Genomic DNA, 26,012 nt, shown 5'->3' on the forward strand with positions numbered 1-26,012 from the left:
ATAGGGAAGACCAATTTGAGGATATAGGAACAGAGGACAAATGACTTGATGAGTTTATATCAGTGATCTTGAGGAATTATTTGAGACTCTTCGGAGGATTATAAGGCTTTCATGTGGGTAGATGAACTCGGTGGGATCATGTTAATGTGGTAGCATAGCTTTCATTACCCATGAGTAAATTGGATTTAGCAGGACAATTAAGACCGCAAGCTGAAATTCTTGGAAGCATGAGGATTAGACTTAGCCAAGGGATATGATAGAAGATAGTTGACATTACGAAATGACTTGGGGGAATAGATAGGAATCCTCGTTGGACATGAGACTTGGATTCAATAGGTTATCCTAGTGGAGTATGGATGCAGAGTAATTTTACATGGTTCGGAGTAAATTGGATTTAGACTGATGATCTTGATCATGATACCATGTTTCTTGGAGGACAATAAACTAGGAGATTGGATTAATTGTTGGAGTTGATATAAGCCTGACCTTGTAGTTTACTTGACCATGATAATGGAAATTGGTGGAATTACTATAGTAGAGACAGCCATTTCAAGTATTTGGGGACTAAAGGACTTTAGAAGACCATGTGGAACACCATAACCATTGGATTTGTAGAATTAATGGATTGTGTAGTGATTAATGAGAGTTAATGGGCTATTGGAGTTGATTCATAGGAAGGAAACAAGATCTTGGAGTGGCTTACGACGTGTTTCCTTAGGATGGAGATGCTTTATCTTGGACCTTGGGTCAATAGACTGAGCACTCAGATTGTGGTGATTAAATTCAAGCTTAGCAACTTATATGCTCTACCCATGGATTTTTTAGGGTAGCCATACATATGAGTTTGGGATAGTTGTCATGTATAAATTTATTAGACCTCCCCTTGGGAGTCATGAGGATAATAATAGCATGAGTGATGATTGGAGCTGACCTACAAGAGTTGATGCTTTCGGTGGTATAAGGTTATTTGTTTAAAGGACTAGATAGAACAATTGGCATCTCAGAAATCATGCTTAAAGACAAGATGATACACGTTCACTCGCACACTAGAATCCTTGAAACCCTTAAGCCCTACCAAGCTACAACATGGTCAGATCCTGACCTTGGGCTTTGGCTCTAGATCGATAAGACCTTGGCCAATGCTCAATCGTGACCATCACCAATGCCTCAGCCCACTTTACGTACCCCATAGACTTCATGGAGTGCTTGGACAAGTTAGTTGTCATCTTTCTTTGATGACATACTTGTCTACCCGAGGACACTAGAAGAATTGTTGAGCTGGTCAAGGAACATCTGAAGATCGTCATGTCTAGGAGGAAGAACTATATCAACCGCCATCGCCAAGAAGTGAACTTCCTCATTGAAGATCGTGCGTATCTACAAACCACTCCTCTCTAAGGAACCAAGCATTTCCATGACAAGGAGACCCACACCAAGATTCATCGGCCCCCTTCGAGATCACTCCAAGATGTAACAACCCCCTCTGAGATCACTACGAGACGAAGAGAAGACAGTTACCAGCTGGAGTTGCCACTTGAGCTACCTGATGTGCACAATGCTTTCCATGCATCACAACCCCGGAAGTGTTTCCAACTTCCTAACTTGCCCGATCTCTACGAGGGCATTAACCATAGAGCCATCAACCCCTAGCCCGAGCTAACCTACCGTGAGCTACCCATTAGCAAACTGGATCAAGAAGAGCATCATACACGAAGCCACACCATCAAGTACTTCAAGCTCAACGGAGCATTACACGGAAGCAGAAGCAACATGAGGACTTGAAGACTACCCCGGATCCAGTTTTCATATTCCTTTCCACGCCTAGTTTGGGAATCTCGGGGACGAGATTCTTGTAAGGGGGTAGGTCTATCACACCCTGATTTTCATGCCACAACACTTAAGCTAATAAATCATGATAAAATGTGTTTTGACAAAAACTTTTGAGTGTTTTGGACTTTGCTTGATTGGATTTTTGTTTGCTGTTTGCAAGTGCTCTAAAAATCAAATAAATCCTCCAACTCCTATACTTCATATCCTTGCTCCAAACTCTTGAAACAATGATCATGCCATGTGTATAGGACATAAAAATAATTTCATAAAAAAATAATTTCGCCAAATGGTATTTTCAAAAATTAGTTTCTCAAAAACCCCCGAATTGAGGTTTGCACTGCAAGTACTTAATTAAGGGCAGTAAAAATCTTTCCAAAAATATATTTGACTCCTATTAGATATAGGATACCCAGAAACCACAAAAATATAATTTTAACAGTTATTTTCCTATTTTATTTAAAAGCTTTTTCTTAAGGCCAGAAATGGTCTTTAATAGGGAAAAATTATTTTATTATTTAAAAAATATTTGACAAAAACCTAGGGAAACTCAGTGGACATATATTGTCCATACATAAGAGTTTCAACACATGGTCATGTTCAAAATATTGGTCAAATCCCTCAAAAACCCTTTCTGGATATTTCAAGCTTTTGAAATATTTACAAAGGAAATATTCTCCAAAAATTCCAAGAAAATTCTAGCATGTCACATATGACATGTTTGATGATCTTGTTAAGTATCATGTCATGGAGAATAGTATAACCCCATGAAATCCCCTCAAAACCATTTCTGTCCATTTTGGAGTTTGAGCAACTTTACATTGCCAAACATGTCCAAATGTTCTCAAACCTTGTGAACTTGCTCAAATGGTATAATAATTCATCTAGACCAAATGGCACAAGTTGGAGAACAAGTTAACTTGACCAAAGTGCCCCAAAACCCTTCCTGCCCAGAACCAAATTTGAACAACTTTGTATTACCAACTTTCTCTCCTTGACCCCAACTTTTGTGAGCATGATCACATGACCAAATGAGGCCACCACACCATGTGGTGCATCAAGGAGAAGTGATTTACTCAACTGGACTTGCATAAGTTCATTTCTGCTAATTTCTAGGGTTCACAAAAGTTGCATTAGCAACTTTTCCCAAATGAACTCAAGATTGGTGAAAGACCCTAATTATATGTGACATTTCACCCTGTGGAGTCTCATGAAAAATGGGACTCATCTTCTTTCCCAAACCACCATCAAACACCTTCTGGCAGAAAATTAAAATGCCTGTTTTGGCCACTTCCACTAATCTCCATGAGCTAATCTTTCTCCCACAGCACCATCTGGTCCCCCTCTACCACCTGCATCTTTCCTTGCCCGAGGAGCCATTATTAAGGGTGTTAGAACCCCATTTTTCTTCTCTGGGCAGCAGCATTCTCCCTCTCTCTCAGCCTCTCTCTCTCCCTCCTTGGCATTCCAGAGCATCCAAGGCTCTCCCCAGGCTTTAGCCCATCACCCAGCACACTCCAGACGCAAGTGGACACGGCAGAGCGCGCAGAACACGCTCATGCCGGCCAAAAGCCTGCTCTGGAGCGCGCTACAGTAGCGGCCGAGATCTGCCGCCGCACTCCCGTCCACCTCGGGCCGCCCAAGCGCGCCAGTCAACGCGCCTCGGCGTCCGCGAGACGCCACGGCCTGGTCCCCCTCCTCCTTCTCCCTCCTGCTGCCTCTGCTCACACGCGCGCCGGCCGCCCGAGAGCTCCAATGGGCGGCCTCACACGCGCGGCACCCTGGCCCTTCCCCGCTCCTTCTCTCCCCTCCTCTAGCCCTACACCAACCCCACGAACACCCCAGACACGCCCACGCGCGCCCCCGTGGCCTCCAGCAACGGCTAGGAGCTCGCCGGTGCACGAGCCACGGTGCACCTCGCCCCCTTATATTTAAGGTCACCCCCGAGCCTCTTCTCCACTCTTTTGGCTCTCTCTCCCTCCCTTGCACCCCCGGACCAACCCACTCCTCCTCCCGTGCCTCCCTTCTCCTCCTACCACCGCACGGCCGCCGCTTCGGCTCGCTCAAATTCGAGCAACGCCGAGCTCACCTCCCTCCCTTTTCTCCACACAAAGGCTCCCCGTGGTCCGGCCAACCTCCCCACCTCCTCGAACCGTCGCAGGGATGCTCGAATGCCAAGAGCCACAGATGGCCGACGACCCCCCCGCCACCGTCAAAGTTGCGGTCACCTCGGCCCCCTCCGGCGGCCGTGACCTGCACCAGCGGATGCGCCGCTCCGCGCTGAGCTCGCCCATAGGCAGAGCGCCGCGGGAGACGGCCGGAGGCGCCGGCTATCGCAGGACGAGCGCTGGCGTGCGCTCTGCCTCCCCTGCTCTGTCTCGAGAGGGAGGTAGAGGACGACCGCCCCGCAGCTGGCATGGGGGCCCGCGTGTCGGCGACCCAGCGGCTGGGCCCCGCCCGTTTAAGTGGAGACGGCTTCGGCCGGATCCGCTTTCCTCGCGCGTTGGCGTACTTCTGAAAAAACGCCATCGACGTCGCCTCCTCTGCCGTCCAGCCGAGCCACTGGGCCGGCCCACTGCTAAACTGCGCCCAGTGCGCTGGATAAGGGTACAACCCTTTCCCCTTTTCTTTTTCTTTTTCTGTAGACTTGTAAAATCCATAAACAATTCAAATGGACTTCAAATTTGATGATTCAAATCTCTAGTGACTCTATAAATCATGACCTACCTGGTGATGCAACATGCACATTTTTCCAGGGACCTTTTATTCACAAATATTTACAAATCCTATTTTTCCTATTTCTGTGATGAACTTTAGAAAATCACAGGGAGCTCAAACTTGCTCCAAATGCCATGATTCCAATTCCTAGATGCATCTAAGTTCATAACTTAGTTTATGAACATTTTTCTTAATACTTTCTGTACCCCACAAAATAATGAGCCATTTCTTCATATTTTACAACTTTGCAAATTCATAGGAAATTCCTTTGAACTCCAAATCTAGTGAAACCAACTCCTAGATGCTTCTAAAATCATGCTTTGTCAAATGGGTGCCTCTGCTCATTTTTGAAAATAATGTTTTTGTACACTTCTTGCAAATCCATTAATCCCTTGACTCCATCATATTGAAATGTTCAGAGATGTCCATTGATCAAATCCCAATGAAACCACTTTGGTCATCCCTCATATGACCAGAGGTATCCTAGAAAAATCCAACTCACATTTTTAGAGCACTTTTATTTTTTCCTTGTTGTGCTGCTTATTATGATTGTTTCCGACCTTAGTTGACGAAGTAGACGGAGTACTTGGAGAAGGACCAGAAGACTTGAAGACTCTGAGGAACCAGGGAAGCAGCCCTTTGACCATGTCTATGAAACCCTTTTTATGCATATCATATAGCACCATATTGTTGTTGCAACGGAATAATTGATGAGGTAGTAACCACTTTGACGGTTTGCCACCGTACTTCCTCGTTGATACTTGCATTGTGCATGACCCTACCTTCTTATGAGGGTTATGCCCGTGGGAGTAGATAGGATGGTAAAGTAGATGCTACGCAAAAAGGGACGGGAATATGCATGGTGAAGGAGACTAAGTATTTTCAAAGGACTTTTCAAAAATCCCATCGGATGCCACTTATGCCCGGGGGAGATGATGAGTTGGGTAGCCACTTGATGACGAAGTGGTTTACCGAGGCAAGTGTGTGTTGTTTTCAAAACGGATTGGTTGAAGTTGCGACCGTTATTCCAACCTTACATGCGCAACCACTCTACCCTTATATGGGAAAGGGCATTATTGATTACCTAGGTCGATACTAGCTTGGAGCCCGCATTACTAGTGACGGGGGAGAGTTGGTGCTCTCTCTCGGGACGGGGTCATGCCAGGTAGGGCGGCCATGACTGTCTTTACAGGGCACCGGACACACCGTTGGTACCCCGTGCTTGTGGTATGTGATGAATACGGGAGCGAGGCTCCACAACTTTATGATGTGAAATGTTAGGCACGGGGGTTACTACCAATCGAGTGGACTCCATGTTAGTGTCGTCTAGGGAAAGGTAGTGATCGGGTGCTTACCCCGGGTACTTGAGGTATCGCGGGTCGTGGATGACATGGAAGTTCCCCGGATCTTGTGGGTACAGTGTGCAACCTCTGCAGAGTGTAAAACTATTCGAATAGCCGTGTCCACGGTCAAGGACAGTTGGGTAACCGCTCTTGGGCTACGTCCACATGTTTACAAACCAGTGTGTGAGTTTGGATAAGTGGGAAGATCTACTTGGGTCAAGTCAAAGGACTTGACATGATTGAGTTGGGTTGGTGCCCACTCTATTTATGTTGATACCTGTAACCTGTCATCATGGTTACGTAAATTCTCTTGATGCATGTCTTACAAGTTGTTGAACATGTCATTGCACTCAAAACTAGCTTTCTGCAAAAATTTAACTATATCTTGCATTGTTGTATCTTGAACCAAAACATGGGTTGCTTGCGAGTACATTCAAAGTACTCATTGGCTTGCCACTGGTTATTTTATTGGACAGGCATGAAAGAACAGGATGTGATGAAGAACACTTCGGTGACGAACATGCGAGCTAGGACGCTTCCCAGTCAGAATGCCTGTAGGGTTAAGGCAGATGGCATGGGTCCAAGTTGTTATTGAAGATTTCCGCTGCGATGTTATACTCAAGACTCAACCATAATGGTCTTACTTTTGTAATACGGTATGTATGGATGTAAGACTCTTGTTATTCAGCTTCTGTGTGTCCAGTGAGCATTGATCTCTAGGATCACTGTACACGTGCATTCAGTGATCACGACTTATGAGTCGGGGTCCCCACACCCTTAAGGCTTTGTCAATGTAAGACTTGACCATAATGGTCATAATTTGTGTAAGACGGTATGTATGGATGTAAGACTCTTGTTATTCAGCTTCTGTGTGTTCAGTGAGCATTGATCTCTGGGATCACTGTACACGTGCATTCGGTGATCTCGACATATGAGTCAGGGTCCCCACAAAGTTGGTATCAGAGCCATCCTGACCGTAGGAAGCCTTAGTTAGCACGGATGTTAGTTAGCTTGAGACCATCTCAACTTCTCTTCTTTTCTGAAGCATACCCAACCCAAAGATATATTCCCCTTATTGACCTCTCCCATTCAACCTTTGTAGATGGCTGCCATACCCGAAGACTTCCCGACCACCGGATATCCCGTGCTTCTCGAGGATAGCCTCAAGAAGTGCCAGTACCACCGAGCCACCATTTTCACCTACCATGAGCATTGGATCAATGACACCGAGATGGAGTATCATGTGGAAGTGATTGTGAAGGCTAATGAGTCTCCAACAAGCTGGTTCTTCGAGGGACCCCAGATGGCAACACTAGTTCTTGCCGTCGAGACGGCAACCCTCAAGGCACTCACCCGCCTCCGAGACCTTCTTCCAAAGATGGCAGACGAGTTGGCAACCCGCTTCTTGACTTATCGGAAGGAAGGTGAGGATGAGAGCAGTGCACCAGCTCCACCATTAGAAGAAGGACTTCCACTCTGATTCCAGACCTACTTCAGCCTTTGTGCCGATAGTTTGGCACAACACTTGGCCTCGGAATCAATGAGGCTCCGAAAGGAACTTCATGAGACCAAGGCACTTCTTCTCCAAGCTCAAGTGAAGACGGATAGGATCAAGAAAGAAGGTGCTCCCCCTGGACAACCCGCAATCGCATATAGAGGCGGAAGACCCCCAATGGATGGAGAACCACCACAGCAACACTGCATGAGCGCAAGGGATTACCGCAAGCTCTTCACCCCACCAGCAAAGCAACACCGCGTTAAGCTCCTCCACTCCCCAACCCCTTCAAGTGAAGAGGAAAGTCAGGATGCTGATGATGAGGAGGAAGACCCAGAAGAGCCAGACTACGCGACCGAGCATTCCACCACTTAGGCATCATTCACAACTTGGATATGCCCGTTAGTAACCCCTACGGTAGGATAGGTCATGTACCCCTATGCGAAGTTGAGTCCTTATGATGGTTCATATGAAACCATGTAATGTTGTGTTTGCTTTTGATGTGTTTGATGGACGTCGTGCTTTCCTTCCGGAACTTGTAAACAACCACATCACCCATTTGGACTTTAATGAATGTGTTTGGCCCTTTTGGCCCTTGCATGAAAACAATTAGTGTCATACCAACCCCCTTACTAGGCGTCCCATCTATATTGCTTTCCCCATCTTTCACAATCATGAGACCTTCACCGCTCCAATAGGATGCCTGTTGTAACACGTACTGGTACCTCTACCCAGCAGCAAGAAGCCGGAGGATCTGCTGAAGAAGGAGTCAGCCAGGACCAAGCCCAAGGACAGACTCCACCACCACCACCTCCTCCAAGCATGGACATGGCTCAGCTTCTCCAGGCCTTCCGAGAGGAACGCCAAGCCAACACTGCAGCCCTCCAGATGATTGCTCAAGCTGTCAATCGCCAGCCGGCGGGACACGGCAATGGACGTTCCACGTTGGTGGAGTTGAAGAAGCATGCACCACCCACCTTCATCGCGACTGCTGAACCCCTGGATGCAGACGACTGGGTCGGCACCATTGAGGATCTGCTGGCACTAGTCGGATGCACCGAGGACCGTGAGAAGGTGGTGTACGCTGCCCACTGTCTCGGGGGAACTGCCAAAGCTTGGTGGGATGGATTCAAGGCCATGCATGCTGAGCAAAATATCACTTGGAATGACTTCAAGACAGAATTCTGCAAGGCCCACATTCCTTCCGGAATCATGGCCATTAAGAAGCGTGAGTTATGAGCCCTGAAGCAAGGAAGTAGCAATGTCAAGGAGTACATGCAGAAGTTCAGTGTTCTCTCAAGGTATCCTCCTGAGGATGTCAGCACTGATGCTGCCAAAAAGGAGCGCTTCATGGAAGGCCTTAACCAGACTCTGCAGTACTCGCTTGTTGTGTGTGACTGCCCGACCTTTCCTGATCTGGTGAACAAGGCACTCACGCTTAAGGACAAGCGACGTGCTTTGGATGATACCCATAAGCGCAAGATGATCAGCAATGGTAGCTCCAACAACCAGAAGCCTTGCCCGTGGCAGCCAGCCCCGGTCAAGCCAACCTATCAGCAGCCAAGAGCTCCTGCACCCCGCACCAACTATCCACCTCAGCAGTATGCCAACCCCAGGCCAGCTTACAACAACCCAAATAACTATGCTGGCAAGAGCAGCAACCCCAACCAAGTCACTTGCTTTGGGTGTGGTCAGCCAGGACACTACTCCAAGAACTGCCCCAACAAGAAGCCCGACGCCCCGCGCCCCAATGCGCAGAACCCAGGACAAGGCCATGGAATGCCACCAAGGAACGAAGCTCCCCACAACCTGCCCAACAACGGCAAGGGTCGTGTGAATCATGTCACTGCAGAAGAAGCCCAGGAAGACCCGGACGTCATGCTGGGTACGTTCCTTGTCAATTCAGCACCTGCAACTATCTTGTTTGATTCTGGAGCCACGCATTCATTTATCACCCAAAAGTTTGCATTAAAAAGTGGCATGACCCCTACACCCCTGAATAACCCTATGGTGGTACAAACCCCCGGAGCAGAGATGAGAGCCAAGATAGGATGTAAAGGAGTCGGGATTGTCATTAATGGGGTAGACTTCCTAGAAGACCTTATCATCTTAAGATCGCAAGGCTTGGATGTGATCTTAGGAATGGATTGGCTCATCAAGCACCAAGGCTTGTTAGATTGTGCCAACCGGACTGTCACTGTGACCAATGACCAAGGAGTCGAAGTTAAATTTGCCCCCAACCCCTCCTCTGCTCAAGCCCACCAAGTCAACTGTCTGACTGAAGTTGAATTGGAGCAAGTGCCGGTAGTATGCAAATACCCCGATGTCTTTCCTAATGAGCTACCGGGAATGCCTCCTGACCGAGACATTGAGTTCATCATCGAGCTCATACCTGGAGCGGGACCCATCTATAAGAAGCCTTATAGAATGGGATCGGAGGAGTTAGCAGAATTGAAGAAGCAACTGGAAGAGCAGTTGAGGAAAGGATTTATCCACCCTAGTGCCTCCCCTTGGGGATCACCTGTTCTGTTTGTGGCAAAGAAGGATGGTACCATCCGCTTGTGCATTGACTACCGCTCCCTCAATGAAGTTACAATCAAGAACAAGTATCCACTTCCAAAGATTGAAGATTTGTTTGATCAACTCAATGGGGCCAAGGTGTTCTCCAAGATCGACCTCGAATCTAGGTACTACCAGCTGAAAATCAGACCCCAAGTGGGGGAGTCCTGGACTAGGGGGTGTCCGGATAGCCGGACTATCATCATCGACCGGACTCCAAGACTATGAAGATACAAGATTGAAGACTTCGTCCCATGTCCGGATGGGACTTTCCTTGGCGTGGAAGGCAAGCTTGGCAGTACGGATATGTAGATCTCCTACCATTGTAACCGACTCTGTGTAACCCTAGCCCTCTCCGGTGTCTATATAAACCGGAGGGTTTTAGTCCGTAGAAAAAACAACCATTACAACAATCATACCATAGGCTAGCTTCTAGGGTTTAGCCTCCTTGATCTCGTGGTAGATCCACTCTTGTACTACCCATATCATCAATATTAATCAAGCAGGAGTAGGGTTTTACCTCCATCGAGAGGGCCCGAACATGGGTAAAAACATCGTGTCCCTTGTCTCCTGTTACCATCCGCCTAGACGCACAGTTCGGGACCCCCTACCCGAGATCCGCCGGTTTTGACACCGACATTGGTGCTTTCATTGAGAGTTCCTCTGTGTTGTCACTAGTAGAATTGATGGCTCCTTCGATCATCAATAACGATGCAGTCTAGGGTGAGACTTTTCTCCCTGAACAGACCTTCGTATTCGGCGGCTTTGCACTATGGGCCAATTCGCTTGGCCATCTAGAGAAGATTGAAAGCTACGCCCCTGGCCGTCAGGTCAGATTTGGAAGTCTAAACTTCACGGCTGACATCCGCGGAGACCTGATCTTCGACGGATTCACGATGGGCATGATTTAGCTCTGCTGCCGGACAGTGCCCTGGAGGCCGCACATGAGTCCGCTCCGACCCTTAGCTCGGAGCCGACTGCCCAGATCGAGGACGGGTGGCTAGACACCGCCTCGGGGTCTGCAATCTCTACGGCGATGGAGCCGAATACTGACCTTGTCCCTTATAAAGCTCGTGACTCCGAGGTGCCGGACTCCTCGCCGGACTCCGAATCTCCTGCGCCCCTACCAATCGAATCCGATCGGGCACCGATCATGGAGTTCACCACCGCGGACATCTTTCAGCACTCGCCTTTTGGCGATATTCTGAATTCTCTAAAGTATCTTTCATTGTCAGGAGAGCCCTGGCCGGACTGCGGTCACGACGGTTGGGATGCGGACCGCGAAGAAATTGACGGTATGGATGACGATGCCGGGGACGACCAAGAACCGGCACCTACGGGGCACTGGAAGACCAGCTCAACTCATGATATATACATGGTGGACACACCAAAAGGAAGCGATAACGAGGAACAACGGGACGCGGCGAAGGACAATTCCCCCGAAAAACAACCAAAACGGCGACGCAAGCGCCGCCCAAAGTCCCGCCTCGACAACAACAGCACCCATAATGACCCAGCCATAGAGCAGGGCAAACTAGTGGACGACAAACATGCAACCAAGCAACCATCCGAATAGGATGAATCGGACAACCAACCCATCCTCGGCGAAAACAACAGTCCAAACGATCTCACGCCGGATACATCACCGGAGCATAAGAACCTTCACAAAAGGCTCGTCGCCACTTCAAGACGTTTGAAGAAGCAGAAACGGAAGCTCGAAACAGCGGAAGACGTACTCAGAATGAGGTGGAGCAAAGTACTCAAAACCGCAGACAAATACGGCAATAGTCACCAAGCAAAGAGCCACCCGAAGCACAAGCTACTGCCCGAATTCGACGAGGAGGCCGTAGAGCCACCACAATCAAAAAGCAAAGAGGCCGCCTGGCCGGATAGACGACCAGATGACAGGCCAAGAGCGGCAAGCGACGCCGCACACAAGCCGGCACATGACACACATAAAGATGCTCTCCAAAAGGATGGCCCAGTCAGGTCCATTTACGGGCCAAAAAAGAGGGCACCAGGAGGCAACACAACACGCCGAGTGCTCGAAGATAACGGCACACCTAAATACAGGGGCGCCGCACACCCACTATGTTTCACCGATGAGGTGCTGGATCATGAAGCGGGATTCAAGACCGTAAACATAGAGGCATACGACGGAACAACAGACCCTGGAGTGTGGATTGAGGATTACATCCTACACATACATATGGCTAGAGGAGACGATCTCCACGCCATAAAATACCTACCCCTCAAACTCAAAGGGCCAGCTCGGCATTGGCTCAAAAGCCTCCCAGAAAATACCATTGGAAGTTGTGAAGAGCTCGAGGACGCGTTTAGAGAAAATTTTCAGGGGACTTATGTCCGCCCTACGGATGCAAACGATTTAAGTCACATAACTCAACAGCCCGGAGAGTCAGCGCGCAAATTCTGGAACAGGTTCCTCACCAAAAAGAACCAAATAGTCGACTGTCCGGACGCCGAAGCTTTAGCAGCTTTTAAACATAACATCCGAGACGAATGGCTCGCCAAACACTTCGGCCAGGAAAAGCCAAGAAAAATGGCCGCGCTAACGAGCCTCATGACCCGCTTTTGCATGGGGGAAGATAGCTGGCTAGCAAGATGCAGCACCAGCGACCCGAGTACATCCGAGATCAGAGATGGAAATGGAAAATCACGACGCAGGAAAGATCAGCGCCGAAATAAAGAAAATGGCCCAAAGAACACGGCGGTCAATGCCGGATTCAAAATCTCTCGGCGAACAACAAAACACTGCCCCTTAAGGACAACAGCGATGAGCTATCCAACCTAAACAAAATTTTGGATCGGATATGTCAAATCCACAGTACCCCCGGGAAGCCTGCAAACCACACCCACCAAGATTGTTGGGTCTTCAAGCAGTCCGGCGACTCAACGCCGAACACAAGGGGCTCGACATGCCAAGCGAGGACGATGACGAACCCCACCAGCAGAGCACCGAAAAACAAAAGACTTTCCCGCAAGAAGTCAAAATAGTAAACTCACTCCATGTGATAATACGGAACAATAGTGTGGCACCCGCTAAAGTACGCATCGCACGGTCCACCCCAGCGGAATCCCGAGATTGGATGTCAAAACCAATTACTTTCGACCACCTAGATTATTCCAGAAGTATTCGAAACGCAGGATGGACTGCTCTGATATTGGATCCAATAATAGACGGACTACAATTTACACAAGTCCTAATGGATGGCGGCAGCGATTTAAACCTGCTATATCCAGACACAATCCGCAAGTTGGGGATAGACCCTACTAAAATTCGCCATAGCCGCACTTCCTTCAAAGGAGCGACGCCAGGCCCTTACGCCAAGTGCACGGGCTCCTTACTACTAGAAGTTGTGTTCGGATCACCCGACAACTTCCGTCGCGAAAAGCTAATCTTCCATGTCGCCCCATTCAAAAGTAGCCATCAAGCACTATTGCGATGTGAAGCTTTCGCCCTCTTTAACGCAATACCGCACTATGCGTCTCTTACACTCAAAATGCCCAGTCCACGCGGCATCATCTCATTAAAAGGTCGTTCAAGACCCCGGACACGGCTAGGCGAGTCCGGCATAAATAAACTAGGGGCTCCCTAGCCGCATACCCCTTCACAAGGGGCTGTGTGTATGAACAATAAGAGCCAATAAAAGCTCAACTTTATCCATCCATTCATACTTTGTTTTCATTACATTTTCTGCACGATTTCTTTTCAAACTAAGTTCCTCTCTTTTACAGATGAACAGCGTGCTACAACCGTCCAGGATACAGCACAACGGAGACACAAGCGCAGACGTGCAGTAGGGACCCGTCACAAGGATTCTTTTCATATTAAGACCCTGCGTAAACCTTTCTTACTGTCTCTTGTTGATTCACATCCCCCGGTTTTTCACCACAACCGATGAGGAGGCTGGCGTTTTGGCATCGGCCGTGTCAGAAATTTTCGCCTGTACCTGGACACAAGGGGTTTAGGGCATTGTTCTGCCCGTTATCATAAAGACCGAATACCTTAGGGATTGTTCGGCGTCTCGAGTTAGGCCTTATATGCATCAGCTCCGAATCATGTGTTTGTCAAATGTTGGGTTTGCCCGGCTCCTGTGTTTTGCTGCCTTAAGTTCCGTATCATCGGCTAACGCGGCACCAGGAGAACTACTGCGATTGTGCCCCGGTTCGGCCGGGCGCGCACCTCAGTAGAGAAAGCCGAAAACTGACTGTCATGATATAGCGAGAGACTGGTCAACCACTCGATCGACTACCAGAATGTTTAGAATTCCTCCGCTTTGACGAAGGACCGTTTCCCGGTCAGGCACATACGCGCCCCGAATTCAGAGAGCGCGGTGCCCCTAGGGGCTATATCGTAGCCCCACCTTCGAACTCCTATGGCTAAGTGAAACTGATAAAGCATTATAGTCCGGTTGCCTCGTTTGCTACGCTACCACCTCCTTCACAGGACCAAGACGTTGGATTAAGTGTGAAAATGCACTATTTTGCAAACACCCCTGCACCATGTGCGTGGGGGCTGAATCCGAAGACTGCCATCTTTCAGGTTATACACAAGTATACATTAACGGCCGCACAGGAGATATTTCAATACTTGAACGCACAAGTATAAAAAGCACTTCTATTATGAATATCGTTTTACAAATCATAAAGATCATTTGAACATGACATTTTTTGAGCACTGCGACTCTATTACATGAGCACCCTGCAGGCCTTCCCCAAAATAGTGCTCGGCGGGTAACCGGCTCTCGTCCGAACCCCGGGTTGCAATATCGGTGGCATCCATCTCCGTCCAGTATGTCTTCACACGGGCAAGGGCCATCTGTGCACCCTCTATGCATGCCAACCACTTCATCGCCTTGATATGCGGCACCGCCCGAAGAAATTGCTGCAATAAGCCAAAATAACTCTTCGGCTTGGGCCTATCCGGCCACAGATGAGCCACTACATCCGTCATGGCCAATCCGGACAATCTATTCAGCTCAGCCCACTCAGCCAACCGATCGGTCAACGGAAGTGAACGCTCCGGACTATGGAATTGAGACCAAAAAATCTCTTCTGTCTCGTGATCCTTTTGACTTAGGAAGTGCACAACCGCATCCGCCGCACTCGCCGCCAAATCAAGATAAGGATCCTCCGGACCCCACAGCTGGCCAAGCTGAGCATACTTTTGATCTGTGAACTTCCTGCGGAGCAGAAAGGGCTTGCCAGCCGCAATGTCTCCGGCCTGACGCAGCTCCTCCTTTATAGCCCTCATTGCAGAATGGGCATCCTTGGCTTCGGAGATGGCCTTCTTCAGGTCTTCTCGCTCCGCTCGGTGTTCTTTTTCAAGAACCTCATAGCGGTGGGTAACATCCTTCAGCTTCACGGCCATTCCGGCCATCTCCTCCCTGCTTCGGCAGCGAGCTGCCTTTTCGACTCTTAGCTCTTCGGCTGCCCTCGAAGTAGCCGCATCACTCCTTCTGGCCTGCTCCTTGGCTCGACCAAGCTCTTCCCGAAGGTCCTCCACAGCAGCGGCACCATCTGCATCACGCATACATATTGTAAGGAGTGGGCGTCAGCTCCCTTACTAGGTGACCACGGAGAAACAACCTACCTTGTGACTCGTCGAGTCGTTTATTGACCAGCGTGATGTCTGCATCCGCAACGTTGAGCTGCCGCTTTAGTTCGGCAACCCCATCAGTCCGGCTGGCCACCGGACTATCCGCCACCTGCATAGGAAAGGCGAGAATTAATACCTAAGATTATGATCCTCGGCACGCTGTCGCTTTCGACAAGGTACCGAGTCTCAGGGGCTACTATCTATACAGGGCACACTTTATGTGTAAAACTATCAAAAGGTATGTCATTTTTTACGTACCGCAAACCCCGCCAGCAAACTTCTGACGACATCATGCAACCCGCCCTCGGCGGATGAAATTCTTTCAATCACCGTACTCATCAATGTACGGTGACCTTCTAAGATAGACGCCCTCTCGAGCAGATCCTTCAGCTCCCCCAGCCGTACACCAGTTGGTGCCGAACTCTCCGGCCCTGCCGGACTCGGGGATACCCTCCGTGACGACACCTCAGGGTCGTCCGCCCCGCCTGACGGTGCGGTAGATGGAGGCGTCTCGCTCTCCATCATCTCCGAACGAAGGTCCCCCAAAGATGAGCTCAGTTGAGAAGGACGGAGATCCGAACTACAAGGTAAAAACTTCGGTTATCCTCAGAAGCAAAAAAAGAGACGTCCCTTATTACAAAACATCCCTTTTTTCTACTTACGGCTCGCTGGAGGGCTGATTCTTTGGGGGAGATAATGCGGCCGGGGCCTCCCCCGGCGTAGGACCCTCTGGTGAAGATTTCTTCCCCCGCTTTGAGGCCTTAGCCTCCGGGTCTTCAGAAGCTGTCCTCTTCTCCCCATGGAGGGAGGGATTCTCGATCCCCCCTTTCTCCAAAGCCTCCTTAGTAGAGGCGGTAGTTTCTCTGTTTTCCCCTTCGCCCTCATCTAGAGGTGCAACCTCCAGCATCTTGACCAACACCGGATCCGACGTGGTCTCAGGGAGGGGGGCCAGACATCGTATCAGTTTCGCCTGCGCTATCCACTCCTGTCCAAGGGGTAGCTGGTTAAAAGGCAAATCCATAATGAATAAATGGATGATGCGTCCGGACACAGGGCTACTTACTTGAGTATTCGGGCGATTGCAGCTTAGGCCCGTGTCCTCGGTCAATTCCGGACACACTTCTTGTGATCTGAAGAACAATTTGTACATCTCCACGGGTGTCGAACCCATGAAGTGTTGGAGAGCTCGTGGCCCCTCTGGATTGAATTCCCACAGGCGGAGGGGGCGCCGTTTGCAGGGCAGAAGACGCCGAATCAGCATAACCTACATCACTACGACCAGATTGATCTCCCTCTCTTGGAGGTCTCTAATCCGGCCCTGCAATAGGGGTACGTCCTTTGACGGCCCCCAGTTAAGCCCTTTGTTGACCCATGACATCAACCGTTGTGGAGGGCCCGAGCGAAAGACGGGCGGCGGCTTCTGCCTGTTGCCCCTGGGAGCGGTAATGTAGAACCACTCCTGTTGCCACAAACCGAGCTCCTCCTGGAAAGAGCCCTCGGGCCATGGAGCATCGGCCCGCTTGCTTACAACCGCCCCGCCGCACTCTACTTGACGCCCCTCAATCATCTTCGGCTCCATGTTGAAGGTTTTGAGCCACAAACCGAAGTGAGGGGTAGTGCGGAGGAAGGCTTCGCAGACGACAATAAACGATGAGATATGGAGGATGGACTCCGGAGCCAAGTCATGAAATTCCAGCCCATAGTAGAACATGAGCCCTCTCACAAAAGGATCCATCAGGAAGCCTAAACCCCGACGGAGGTGGGACACGAACACGACGCTCTCGTCGGGCTCGGGAGTTGGAATGGCTTGCCCTCTGGCAGGCAACCTATGCGAAATCTCATAGGTTAGGTACCTGGCTTCTCTCAGCTTTAGCACATCCTCTTCCGTGATGGAGGAGGGCATCCACCGGCCCTGCAGGTCGGAGCCGGACATTGTCGAAGGTCCGAAGCGCTCGAATCTGGAGCCCTGAGTGCTGGAACTCAGGGCAAGGGGTGGATTCGATTGAGGATTGAAGAAAGAGAACGAGCCTGGGTCTCATTATAAAGAAGGAGAATACCAAGAGCCGTCTCCGTGACCGTTTGGAACCCTCCTTCGATGGAGGGGGCGTGGCGATGGGCGCGGTTGGGTTACCCACGTCCGTATTGATGGGAATCCCGGAGTAAGGGGAACACGATCTCTGCTTCGACAAGACGTGCCAAGGAAACCGCTTCGCTAAACGCGCTGAGGTGGTATAATAAAAACGATTCAAGTAAAGTCTTGGTCATGGTGTGACATCACGCCACAAAATACGTCAGCAGATTGAACTTGTGTACATATTACTCTCTCTATGGTGGTTTGTGGAATTTATTTTACAGAGCCGGACACTATCCTGGTGTTCGCAATCTTCTATGAACTATTCGGAGGAAGGAACCCGCCTTGCAATGTCGAAGACAATATGCGCGCCGGACTCGTCGTCATTGAAGCCTGGTTCAGGGGCTACTGAGGGAGTCCTGGACTAGGGGGTGTCCGGATAGCCGGACTATCATCATCGGCCGGACTCCAAGACTATGAAGATACAAGATTGAAGACTTCGTCCCGTGTCCGGATGGGACTTTCCTTGGCGTGGAAGGCAAGCTTGGCAATACGGATATGTAGATCTCCTACCATTGTAACCGACTCTGTGTAACCCTAGCCCTCTCCGGTGTCTATATAAACCGGAGGGTTTTAGTCCATAGAAAAAACAACCATTACAACAATCATACAATAGGCTAGCTTCTAGGGTTTAGCCTCCTTGATCTCGTGGTAGATCCACTCTTGTACTACCCATATCATCAATATTAATCAAGCAGGAGTAGGGTTTTACCTCCATCGAGAGGGCCTGAACTTGGGTAAAAACATCGTGTCCCTTGTCTCCTGTTACCATCCGCATAGACGCACAGTTCGGGACCCCCTACCCGAGATCCGCCGGTTTTGACACCGACACCAAGATATTCCGAAGACGGCATTTGTAACCAGATATGGCCTGTATGAGTGCACGGTCATGTCCTTTGGATTGACCAATGCCCCAGCCTACTTCATGTATCTCATGAATAAGGTCTTCATGGAATATTTGGACAAGTTTGTCGTTGTCTTCATTGATGACATTCTTGTCTTCTCGAAGACGGAAGAAGAGCACGAGCAACACTTGAGGATGGTCCTAGACAAGCTTCGAGAGCACCAACTGTATGCTAAGTTCAGCAAGTGCGAATTTTGGCTGCGTGAAGTTGGGTTCTTGGGTCATGTTTTGACCGAGGAAGGATTGTCGGTCGATCCCGCTAAGATTGAAGCCGTGACTGAATGGCAATCCCCAAGCAATGTGAAGGAAGTCAGAAGCTTCCTCGGACTCGCAGGATATTACCGCAAGTTCGTTGAAGGATTCTCAAGCATTGCTCGACCCATGACTCAGCTCTTGAAGAAGGACAATAAGTTTGAATGGACGCCGAAGTGCGAAGAGAGCTTCCAGGAGCTGAAGAAGAGATTGACCATCGCCCTAGTTCTGGCCACACCAGATATACACAAGGAGTTTGTGATATATTGTGATGCGTCAAGAACCGGACTGGGAGGTGTTCTGATGCAAGAAGGCAGAGTTGTAGCTTACCTTTCAACGCAACTACGGCCTCATGAAGAGAACTATGCTACTCATGATCTTGAGTTAGCAGCAGTGGTTCATGCCCTGAAGACATGGCCACATTATCTCCTAGGGAAGCAGTGTGAGATATACACGGATCACAAAAGTCTGAAGTATATTTTCACTCAAAAGGAGTTGAACATGAGGCAAAGAAGATGGCTAGAGTTGATCAAGGATTATGACCTCAGTGTTCAATACCACCCTGGGAAGGCTAACGTGGTAGCAGAATCATTAAGCAGAAAGGCTTGTTCCTTGAATGCTATGCTTAAGGACAAGCTACCCGCCTTGTATGATGAACTTGAAAGCTTCGGGTTGGAACTGGTTGCACCAGGATTCTTGGCCAACCTCGAAGTTAGGCCTACCTTGATGGATGATGTTAAATAAGCTCAGAAGGGACACGAGAGTATTGAAGGCATCAAGAGGAACATCCAGGCAGGCAAAGCCCCAGGATTCTCAGAGGATGAGCAAGGAATTGTGTGGTTTGGAAATCGCATTTGCGTACCCAATAAGATTGAGCTCAAGAATTTGATCTTGCAAGAAGCTCATGACACCCCAGATTCCATCCACCCCAGAGGAACCAAGATGTATCAAGACCTGAAGGAAAGATTCTGGTGGCATGGCATGAAAAGGGAGATTGCCACCTATGTTGCAAAGTGTGATGTTTGCCAAAGAGTCAAGGCTGAATATCAGCGACCTGCTGGATTGCTCCAACCACTCAAGGTTCCCGAGTGGAAATGGGATAAAATCGGAATGGATTTCATCACTGGACTACCTAGGTCATACAAGGGACATGACTCCATCTGGGTCATAGTCGATAATTTGACCAAAGTAGCCCATTTCATTCCTGTTAAGACTACCCATGATGGCAACCAGCTAGCAACCCTATACATCAACAGGATCATAAGCCTGCATGGTGTTCCCAAGGAGATTGTGTCAGATCGAGGAACCCAGCTTACCTCAAGGTTCTAGAAGAAGTTCCAAGAAGCCATGGGGACCAAGTTGTCCTTCAGCACTGCTTTCCACCCACAGACCGGAGGTCAGACAGAACGAGTGAATCAGATACTCGAAGACATGCTCCGAGCCTGTGTCCTGGCATATGGAGCTAGGTGGGAAGATTGCCTCCCTTTTGCCGAATTCTCCTACAACAACAGTTATCAGTCAAGCCTTCAGATGGCACCATTTGAGGTGTTATACGGACGGAAGTGCCGCACACCCCTCAATTGGTCAGAGACCGGAGAAGGACTTGTCTTTGGGCCCGATATCCTCCGTGAAGCAGAAGAGCAAGTCTAGCTTGTCAGAGAGCGTTTGAAGACTGCCAAGTCAAGGCAGAAGAGCTACGCTGACTCACATCGTAGAGATGTAAACTTCCGAGTTGGAGACCATGTCTATCTCCGGGTCACACCTCTCAAGGGAACCCAGGGTTTCCATGTTAAAGGGAAGCTCACACCAAGATACATTGGCCCCTTCAAGATCACTAAACGATGAGGAGAAGTGGCTTACCAGTTGGAACTGCCACCTGAACTATCCGATGTGCACAACGTGTTCCACGTGTCACAACTCCGGAAGTGTCTCCAAGTTCCAGACAAGCCTGATCTTTACAAGGACGTCAATCACCAAGCCATTGACCTTCAGCCTGATTTGACTTACCGTGAGAGGCCCATCTGCATTCTGGATGAGGCTGAGCAACACACTCGAAGCCGCACCATCAAGTACTTCAAGGTCTAGTGAAGCAACCACACTGAAGCAGAAGCAACTTGGAACGTGAAGACTACCTTAGATCCGAGTTTCCGTATCTCTTTAAGGCTAGTTTAGGAATCTCGGTAACGAGATTCTTGTAAGGGGGGTAGGTCTGTCACACCCTGCATTTTGTAACATTTCATTTGCATTATTAAAGCATGAAAATTTTGACCAACAAAAACTTTTGCATTATTTGGCTTTTGGAGTTGGTTTTCTCTCTGTGATTTTCAAGTGCTCTTTAAAGTCAACACAACTCCACCTTATATACTTCATCTCCTTGCCCCAAACTTCTGCCCAATGATCATGCCATGTGTATAGTGCAATACAGTATTTTCTTACAAAAATAATTTGGCCAAAAAGTATTTTCTAAAATTAGTTTTCCAAAAACCCCTGAATTGAGGATTAGACTGCATGTGCTTGATTTGGGGTATGAAAAATATTTCAAAAAGTATATTTGAATCCTATTAGATGTAGGACTCCCATAAACCACAAAAATATAATTTTAAAAGTTATTTTTCTATTTTATTTAAAAGTTTTTTCTTAAGGCCAGAAAGGTCTTTAATAGGGAAAAATTATTTTATTGTTTCAAAAATATTTGACAAAAATCAAGGAAACTCAGTGGACATATATTTTCCATATATAAGAGTTTCAACACATGGTCATGTTCAAAATATTGGACAAAACCTCCCAAAACCATTTCTGCCCATTTCAAGGATTTGAAATATTTCTACAGGAAATATTTTCAACAAAATCCAAGGAAAATCCAGCAAGTCACAAATGCATACTGTGATCACCTTGCAAAGCCTCATGTCAATTAAAGTCATTTTGGTTCACCAAAATGCCCCAAAACCCTCTCTGACCAGAATCATATTTGAACAAGTTTGTACTACCAACTTTCTCCCTTAATCCCAACTTTTGTGAGCATGTTCACATGACCAAATGAGGCCACTACACCAAGTAGTGCATCAAGGAGAAGTGTCATGCTCAACTAGATCTACAAAAGTCCATTTCTGCTAATTTCTAGGGTTTACAAAAGTTGCATTGGCAACTTTGCCCAAATAAGCTCCAAATTGGTGGAAGGCCCTAATTATATGTGTCATTTTACCCTGTGGAGTCTCATGGCAACTGGAAATCATTTGCTTGCCAAAACCTTTATCAAACACCTTCTGCCACTTTTGAAAAATCCCCATTTTGACCATTAAAACTATTCTCCTTGAGCTCAACTTTTTACCACAGCTCCTCCTATACCTCTTTCACCTCCAGTAACAATGGCAAGTCCACAGCTCAATTATTGGATGGGTAAAACCCCACTTTCTCTCTCTGGACAGCCCATTTCTCCCTCTTCCTCACCTCTCTCCTCACCCCAGCGGCCATCCAGAGCATCCAATGCATCCCCCTACTTCTTTACTCCACCCTTGAGCTACTGGACACGGTTGGCCGCGCCCACAAGGCATAGAAAATGCCATGCCGGCCATTTGGATGCTCTGGAGCGCACTATAGTGCGCTCTTATACTGTAGCCGCCCTCTGCCCGACGCCTCCAACCATCTCGGGCCTCCCCCGCGCGCCTGCCGTTGCGCCTCAGTGTCCGCAACACGCTACGCAGTCGGCCCCCTCCTCTCTCCTCCTCCCCGCGCCTCCGCGCTAGCAAACACCGGCCGCCCGAGCACGCCAATGGCACAGCACACAGGTACGCGCCTCTGAACTCTACCCACTCCCTCTCTCCATCTCACCCGACGTAGTCGACGTCCAGGAACACCCCAGACATCACGCCTGCTTCCCCCGAGCCCTGCAGCAACGAGCGTGAGCTCGCCGGTGCACGGGTCCATGGGACCTCACCGTTCGCCTATTTAAAGGCCTTCCCGAGCCCTCCTCTCCTCACCACTCGCTCTCTCCACCACCAAACCCTCCCCCTGCACCCCCAGTTCCTCTCCAGAGCCTCCCGAGCTCGAGATCGAGCTCGAGCTCCGCCGCTTCAACTCGCCGGAGTTCGCGAGGTATAGGCCTCCCCCGCTCCTCCTCTGCCTCAATCTGGAACCCCTGCAGCCCTCTGATCCTTTCCCCCTTGTTTCCCCTCTCTGTAGTTGCCGGAAACGGCCGGAACCGTCGACGCCCGAAGCTTCTCTGCCGCGAGACCTTGTCGCCGGCGAATCAGGCAACTCCGGTGATGTCCACCATCTCCACCCGAACGGTGACACGACGCTGAGTCCATCCCTGCACTTGTCCAAGCTCGCCATGCCCCGCATCGTCCCCGATGAGCTCGCCGCCCACTCTGACCAAGGGTTGACGACAACGGTCGTGGGGCCCGTCCGTCAGCCTCACATCCTAACGCCTGGGCCCCGCCCATCAAGTTTGAACCTGGCGCGCGCGCGTGCACCAGTGCGCTGGGCCGCCTCTGTGGCTGGGCCTGCTGCCCTGCAGCTGTTCTGGCCCAGCAGGCACAGGGCCCTTTTCCTTTTCTTTTTCTGTCACTTTTCCAAATATTCCACAGGATAAAATAAATGTCCAAATAAATTAATTCCAGTTCCTAAATTCCTAAAATATTGCAACCTGTTTAATGGTGCACCTTTCATTCAAATCCAACAACCTTTTCTTCACTTTAAATATTTAAATGTGATATTAAGCATTTAAATATGCCTTTGTAAATCCATTTCTCCTATTCTGCTATTCCAAATCCAAAACTAGAAATTTTCCACTTAGTTTTCACCCTAGTATTTAACAAAAATGAGTTGACATTTTTCTGAGCACTTTGGTTTTTCTGTTTTATTATTGCCTTATTTTTCCCGTTATTATTTTGACGATAGATTGCGTTGCTGGTGAAGGAGTTGGACCAGAAGACTTTGAAGACCCAGAAGACTTTGTTGAGCCAGGCAAGCAGCCCTTTGACCATGTCTATGAAACCTTTTTATGCATGTCATATAGCACCATATTGTTGTTGCAACGAAATCAAGATGAGGTGGTATCCACTTTGATGGTTGCCACCGTACTTCCTCGTTGATACTTGCATTGTGCATAACCCTACCTTCTTATGAGGGTTATGACGGTGGGAGTAGATAGGATACTAAAGTAGTGCTACGCAAAAAGGGACAGGAATATGCATGGTGATGGAGACAAAGTATTTTCAAAAGACTTTTTCGAAAACCCCGTCGGGTGACACTTATGCCCGAGGGAGATGATGAGATGGGTAACCACTTGATGACGAAGTGGTGTACCGAGGCAAGTGTGTGTGTTGTTTTCGAAAACGGATTAGATTTAAGATTTGATGACTGTCCCGACCTTACATGCGCAACCACTCTACCCTTATATGGGAAAGGGCATTATTGATTACCTAGATCGATACTAGCTTTGAGCCCGCATTACTAGTGATGGGGGAGAGTTGGTGCTCTCTCTCGGGATGGGGTCGTGCCAGGTAGGGCGGCCATGACTGTTTTCACAGGGCACCGGATACACCGTTGTGTCCCCTCTCGGATGTTATGATCTCGAGTGAGTCTCGTATGATGTACATCGTGAGGATACGGAACAACGAGTGGACTCCTTGTTAGTGTCGTCTAGGGAAAGGTAGTGATCGAGTGCTTACACCGGGTACTTGAGGTATCGCGGGTCATGGATGACACGGAAGTTCCCCGAATCTTGTGGGTACAGTGTGCAACCTCTGCAGAGTGTAAAACTATTCAAATAGCCGTGTCCACGGTCAAGGACAGTTGGGCGGTGCTACTTAAACTATGTCCAGAGTTTACAAACCAGTGTGTGTGTTTGGATAACTACTTGGGTCAAGTCAAAGGACTTGACGTGATTGAGATGGGTTGGTGCCCACTCTATTTATGTTGATACCTGTAACCTGTCCTCATGGTTACTTGAATTCTCTTGATGCATGTCTTCAAGTTGTTGAACATGTCATTGCACTCAAAACTAGCTTTCTGCAAAAAATTACCTATATCATGCATTGTTGTATCTTGAACCAAAACATGGGTTGCTTTCGAGTACATTCAAAGTACTCATTGGCTTGCCACTGGTTATTTAATTGACCAGGCATGGAAGAACCGGAGTTCGAAGAAGAGTTCTTTGGAGACAAACATGCGAACTAGGACGTTTCCCAGTCAGAATGCCTGTAGGGTTAAGACAGATGGCATGGGTTCTACTTATCGACGAAGATTTCCGCTGCTTGTGTTTCATTTGATGTTCAGCCCTTAAGGCTTTGTCAATGTAAGACTTGACCATAATGGTCATAATTTGTGTAAGACGGTATGTATGGATGCAAGACTCTTGTTATTCAGCTTCTGTGTGTTTAGTGAGCATTGATCTCTGGGATCACTGTACACGTGCATTCGGTGATCTCGACTTATGGGTCGGGGTCCCCACATATACATATGAATTTGTATTAAAAACGTAGCGTGGATATAGTGAAATGCGAAATCCACGTTAGAATTGGAGATCTCTATGGGACACACACTCTAATTCAAATAACTAATTATGTGACACACACTCTAATCCACGCTAGCGTGGATACCGTTTCATTTTTTTAAATAACTCCTCATTAATTAATCTATAGTATCTCATTTCGAATGACTAATTATTTGAAAGGAAAACACGGGCATGGTAATACATACAGATTCGTTTGCAAATGAAAGAAGATTAGTTTGCATTCTCAAATGTATGCGCACCCGGCAGACGAGGGTCGTGTCGTGGTGATCGCGTATGTCGGACGGACGCTTAGCACCGAGCCACCCACCCCCCTCCACTACTAGGAAAATGCTTATAGGTAGACTTTTAGCAGTAGCATTTGTTATATACCCCTCGCTACTGCTATTTAGCAGTAGCGCCGATCAGCACCAGCGCTACAAGCACACATTAGCAGTAGCGCTGGATTTCATGGCCAGCGCTACTGCTAATGGGCCACGCTCTCAGCCCCCCGTTGCAGCTTTAGCTATAGCGCTAGGCCTCCTCCCCCACGCTGCCGCTAAGCCCACCTCTTCCTCCCGCATCGGCCCGCACACCACCCCTCTCCCCTCACTCACACTCACACGCTCACACCACCAGATCGAATCCCTCAGCCGTCCCCCGATCCGGC

Source organism: Triticum dicoccoides, chromosome 5B (assembly GCF_002162155.2).
Source record: "Triticum dicoccoides isolate Atlit2015 ecotype Zavitan chromosome 5B, WEW_v2.0, whole genome shotgun sequence".
Classification (NCBI taxonomy): Eukaryota; Viridiplantae; Streptophyta; class Magnoliopsida; order Poales; family Poaceae; genus Triticum; species Triticum dicoccoides.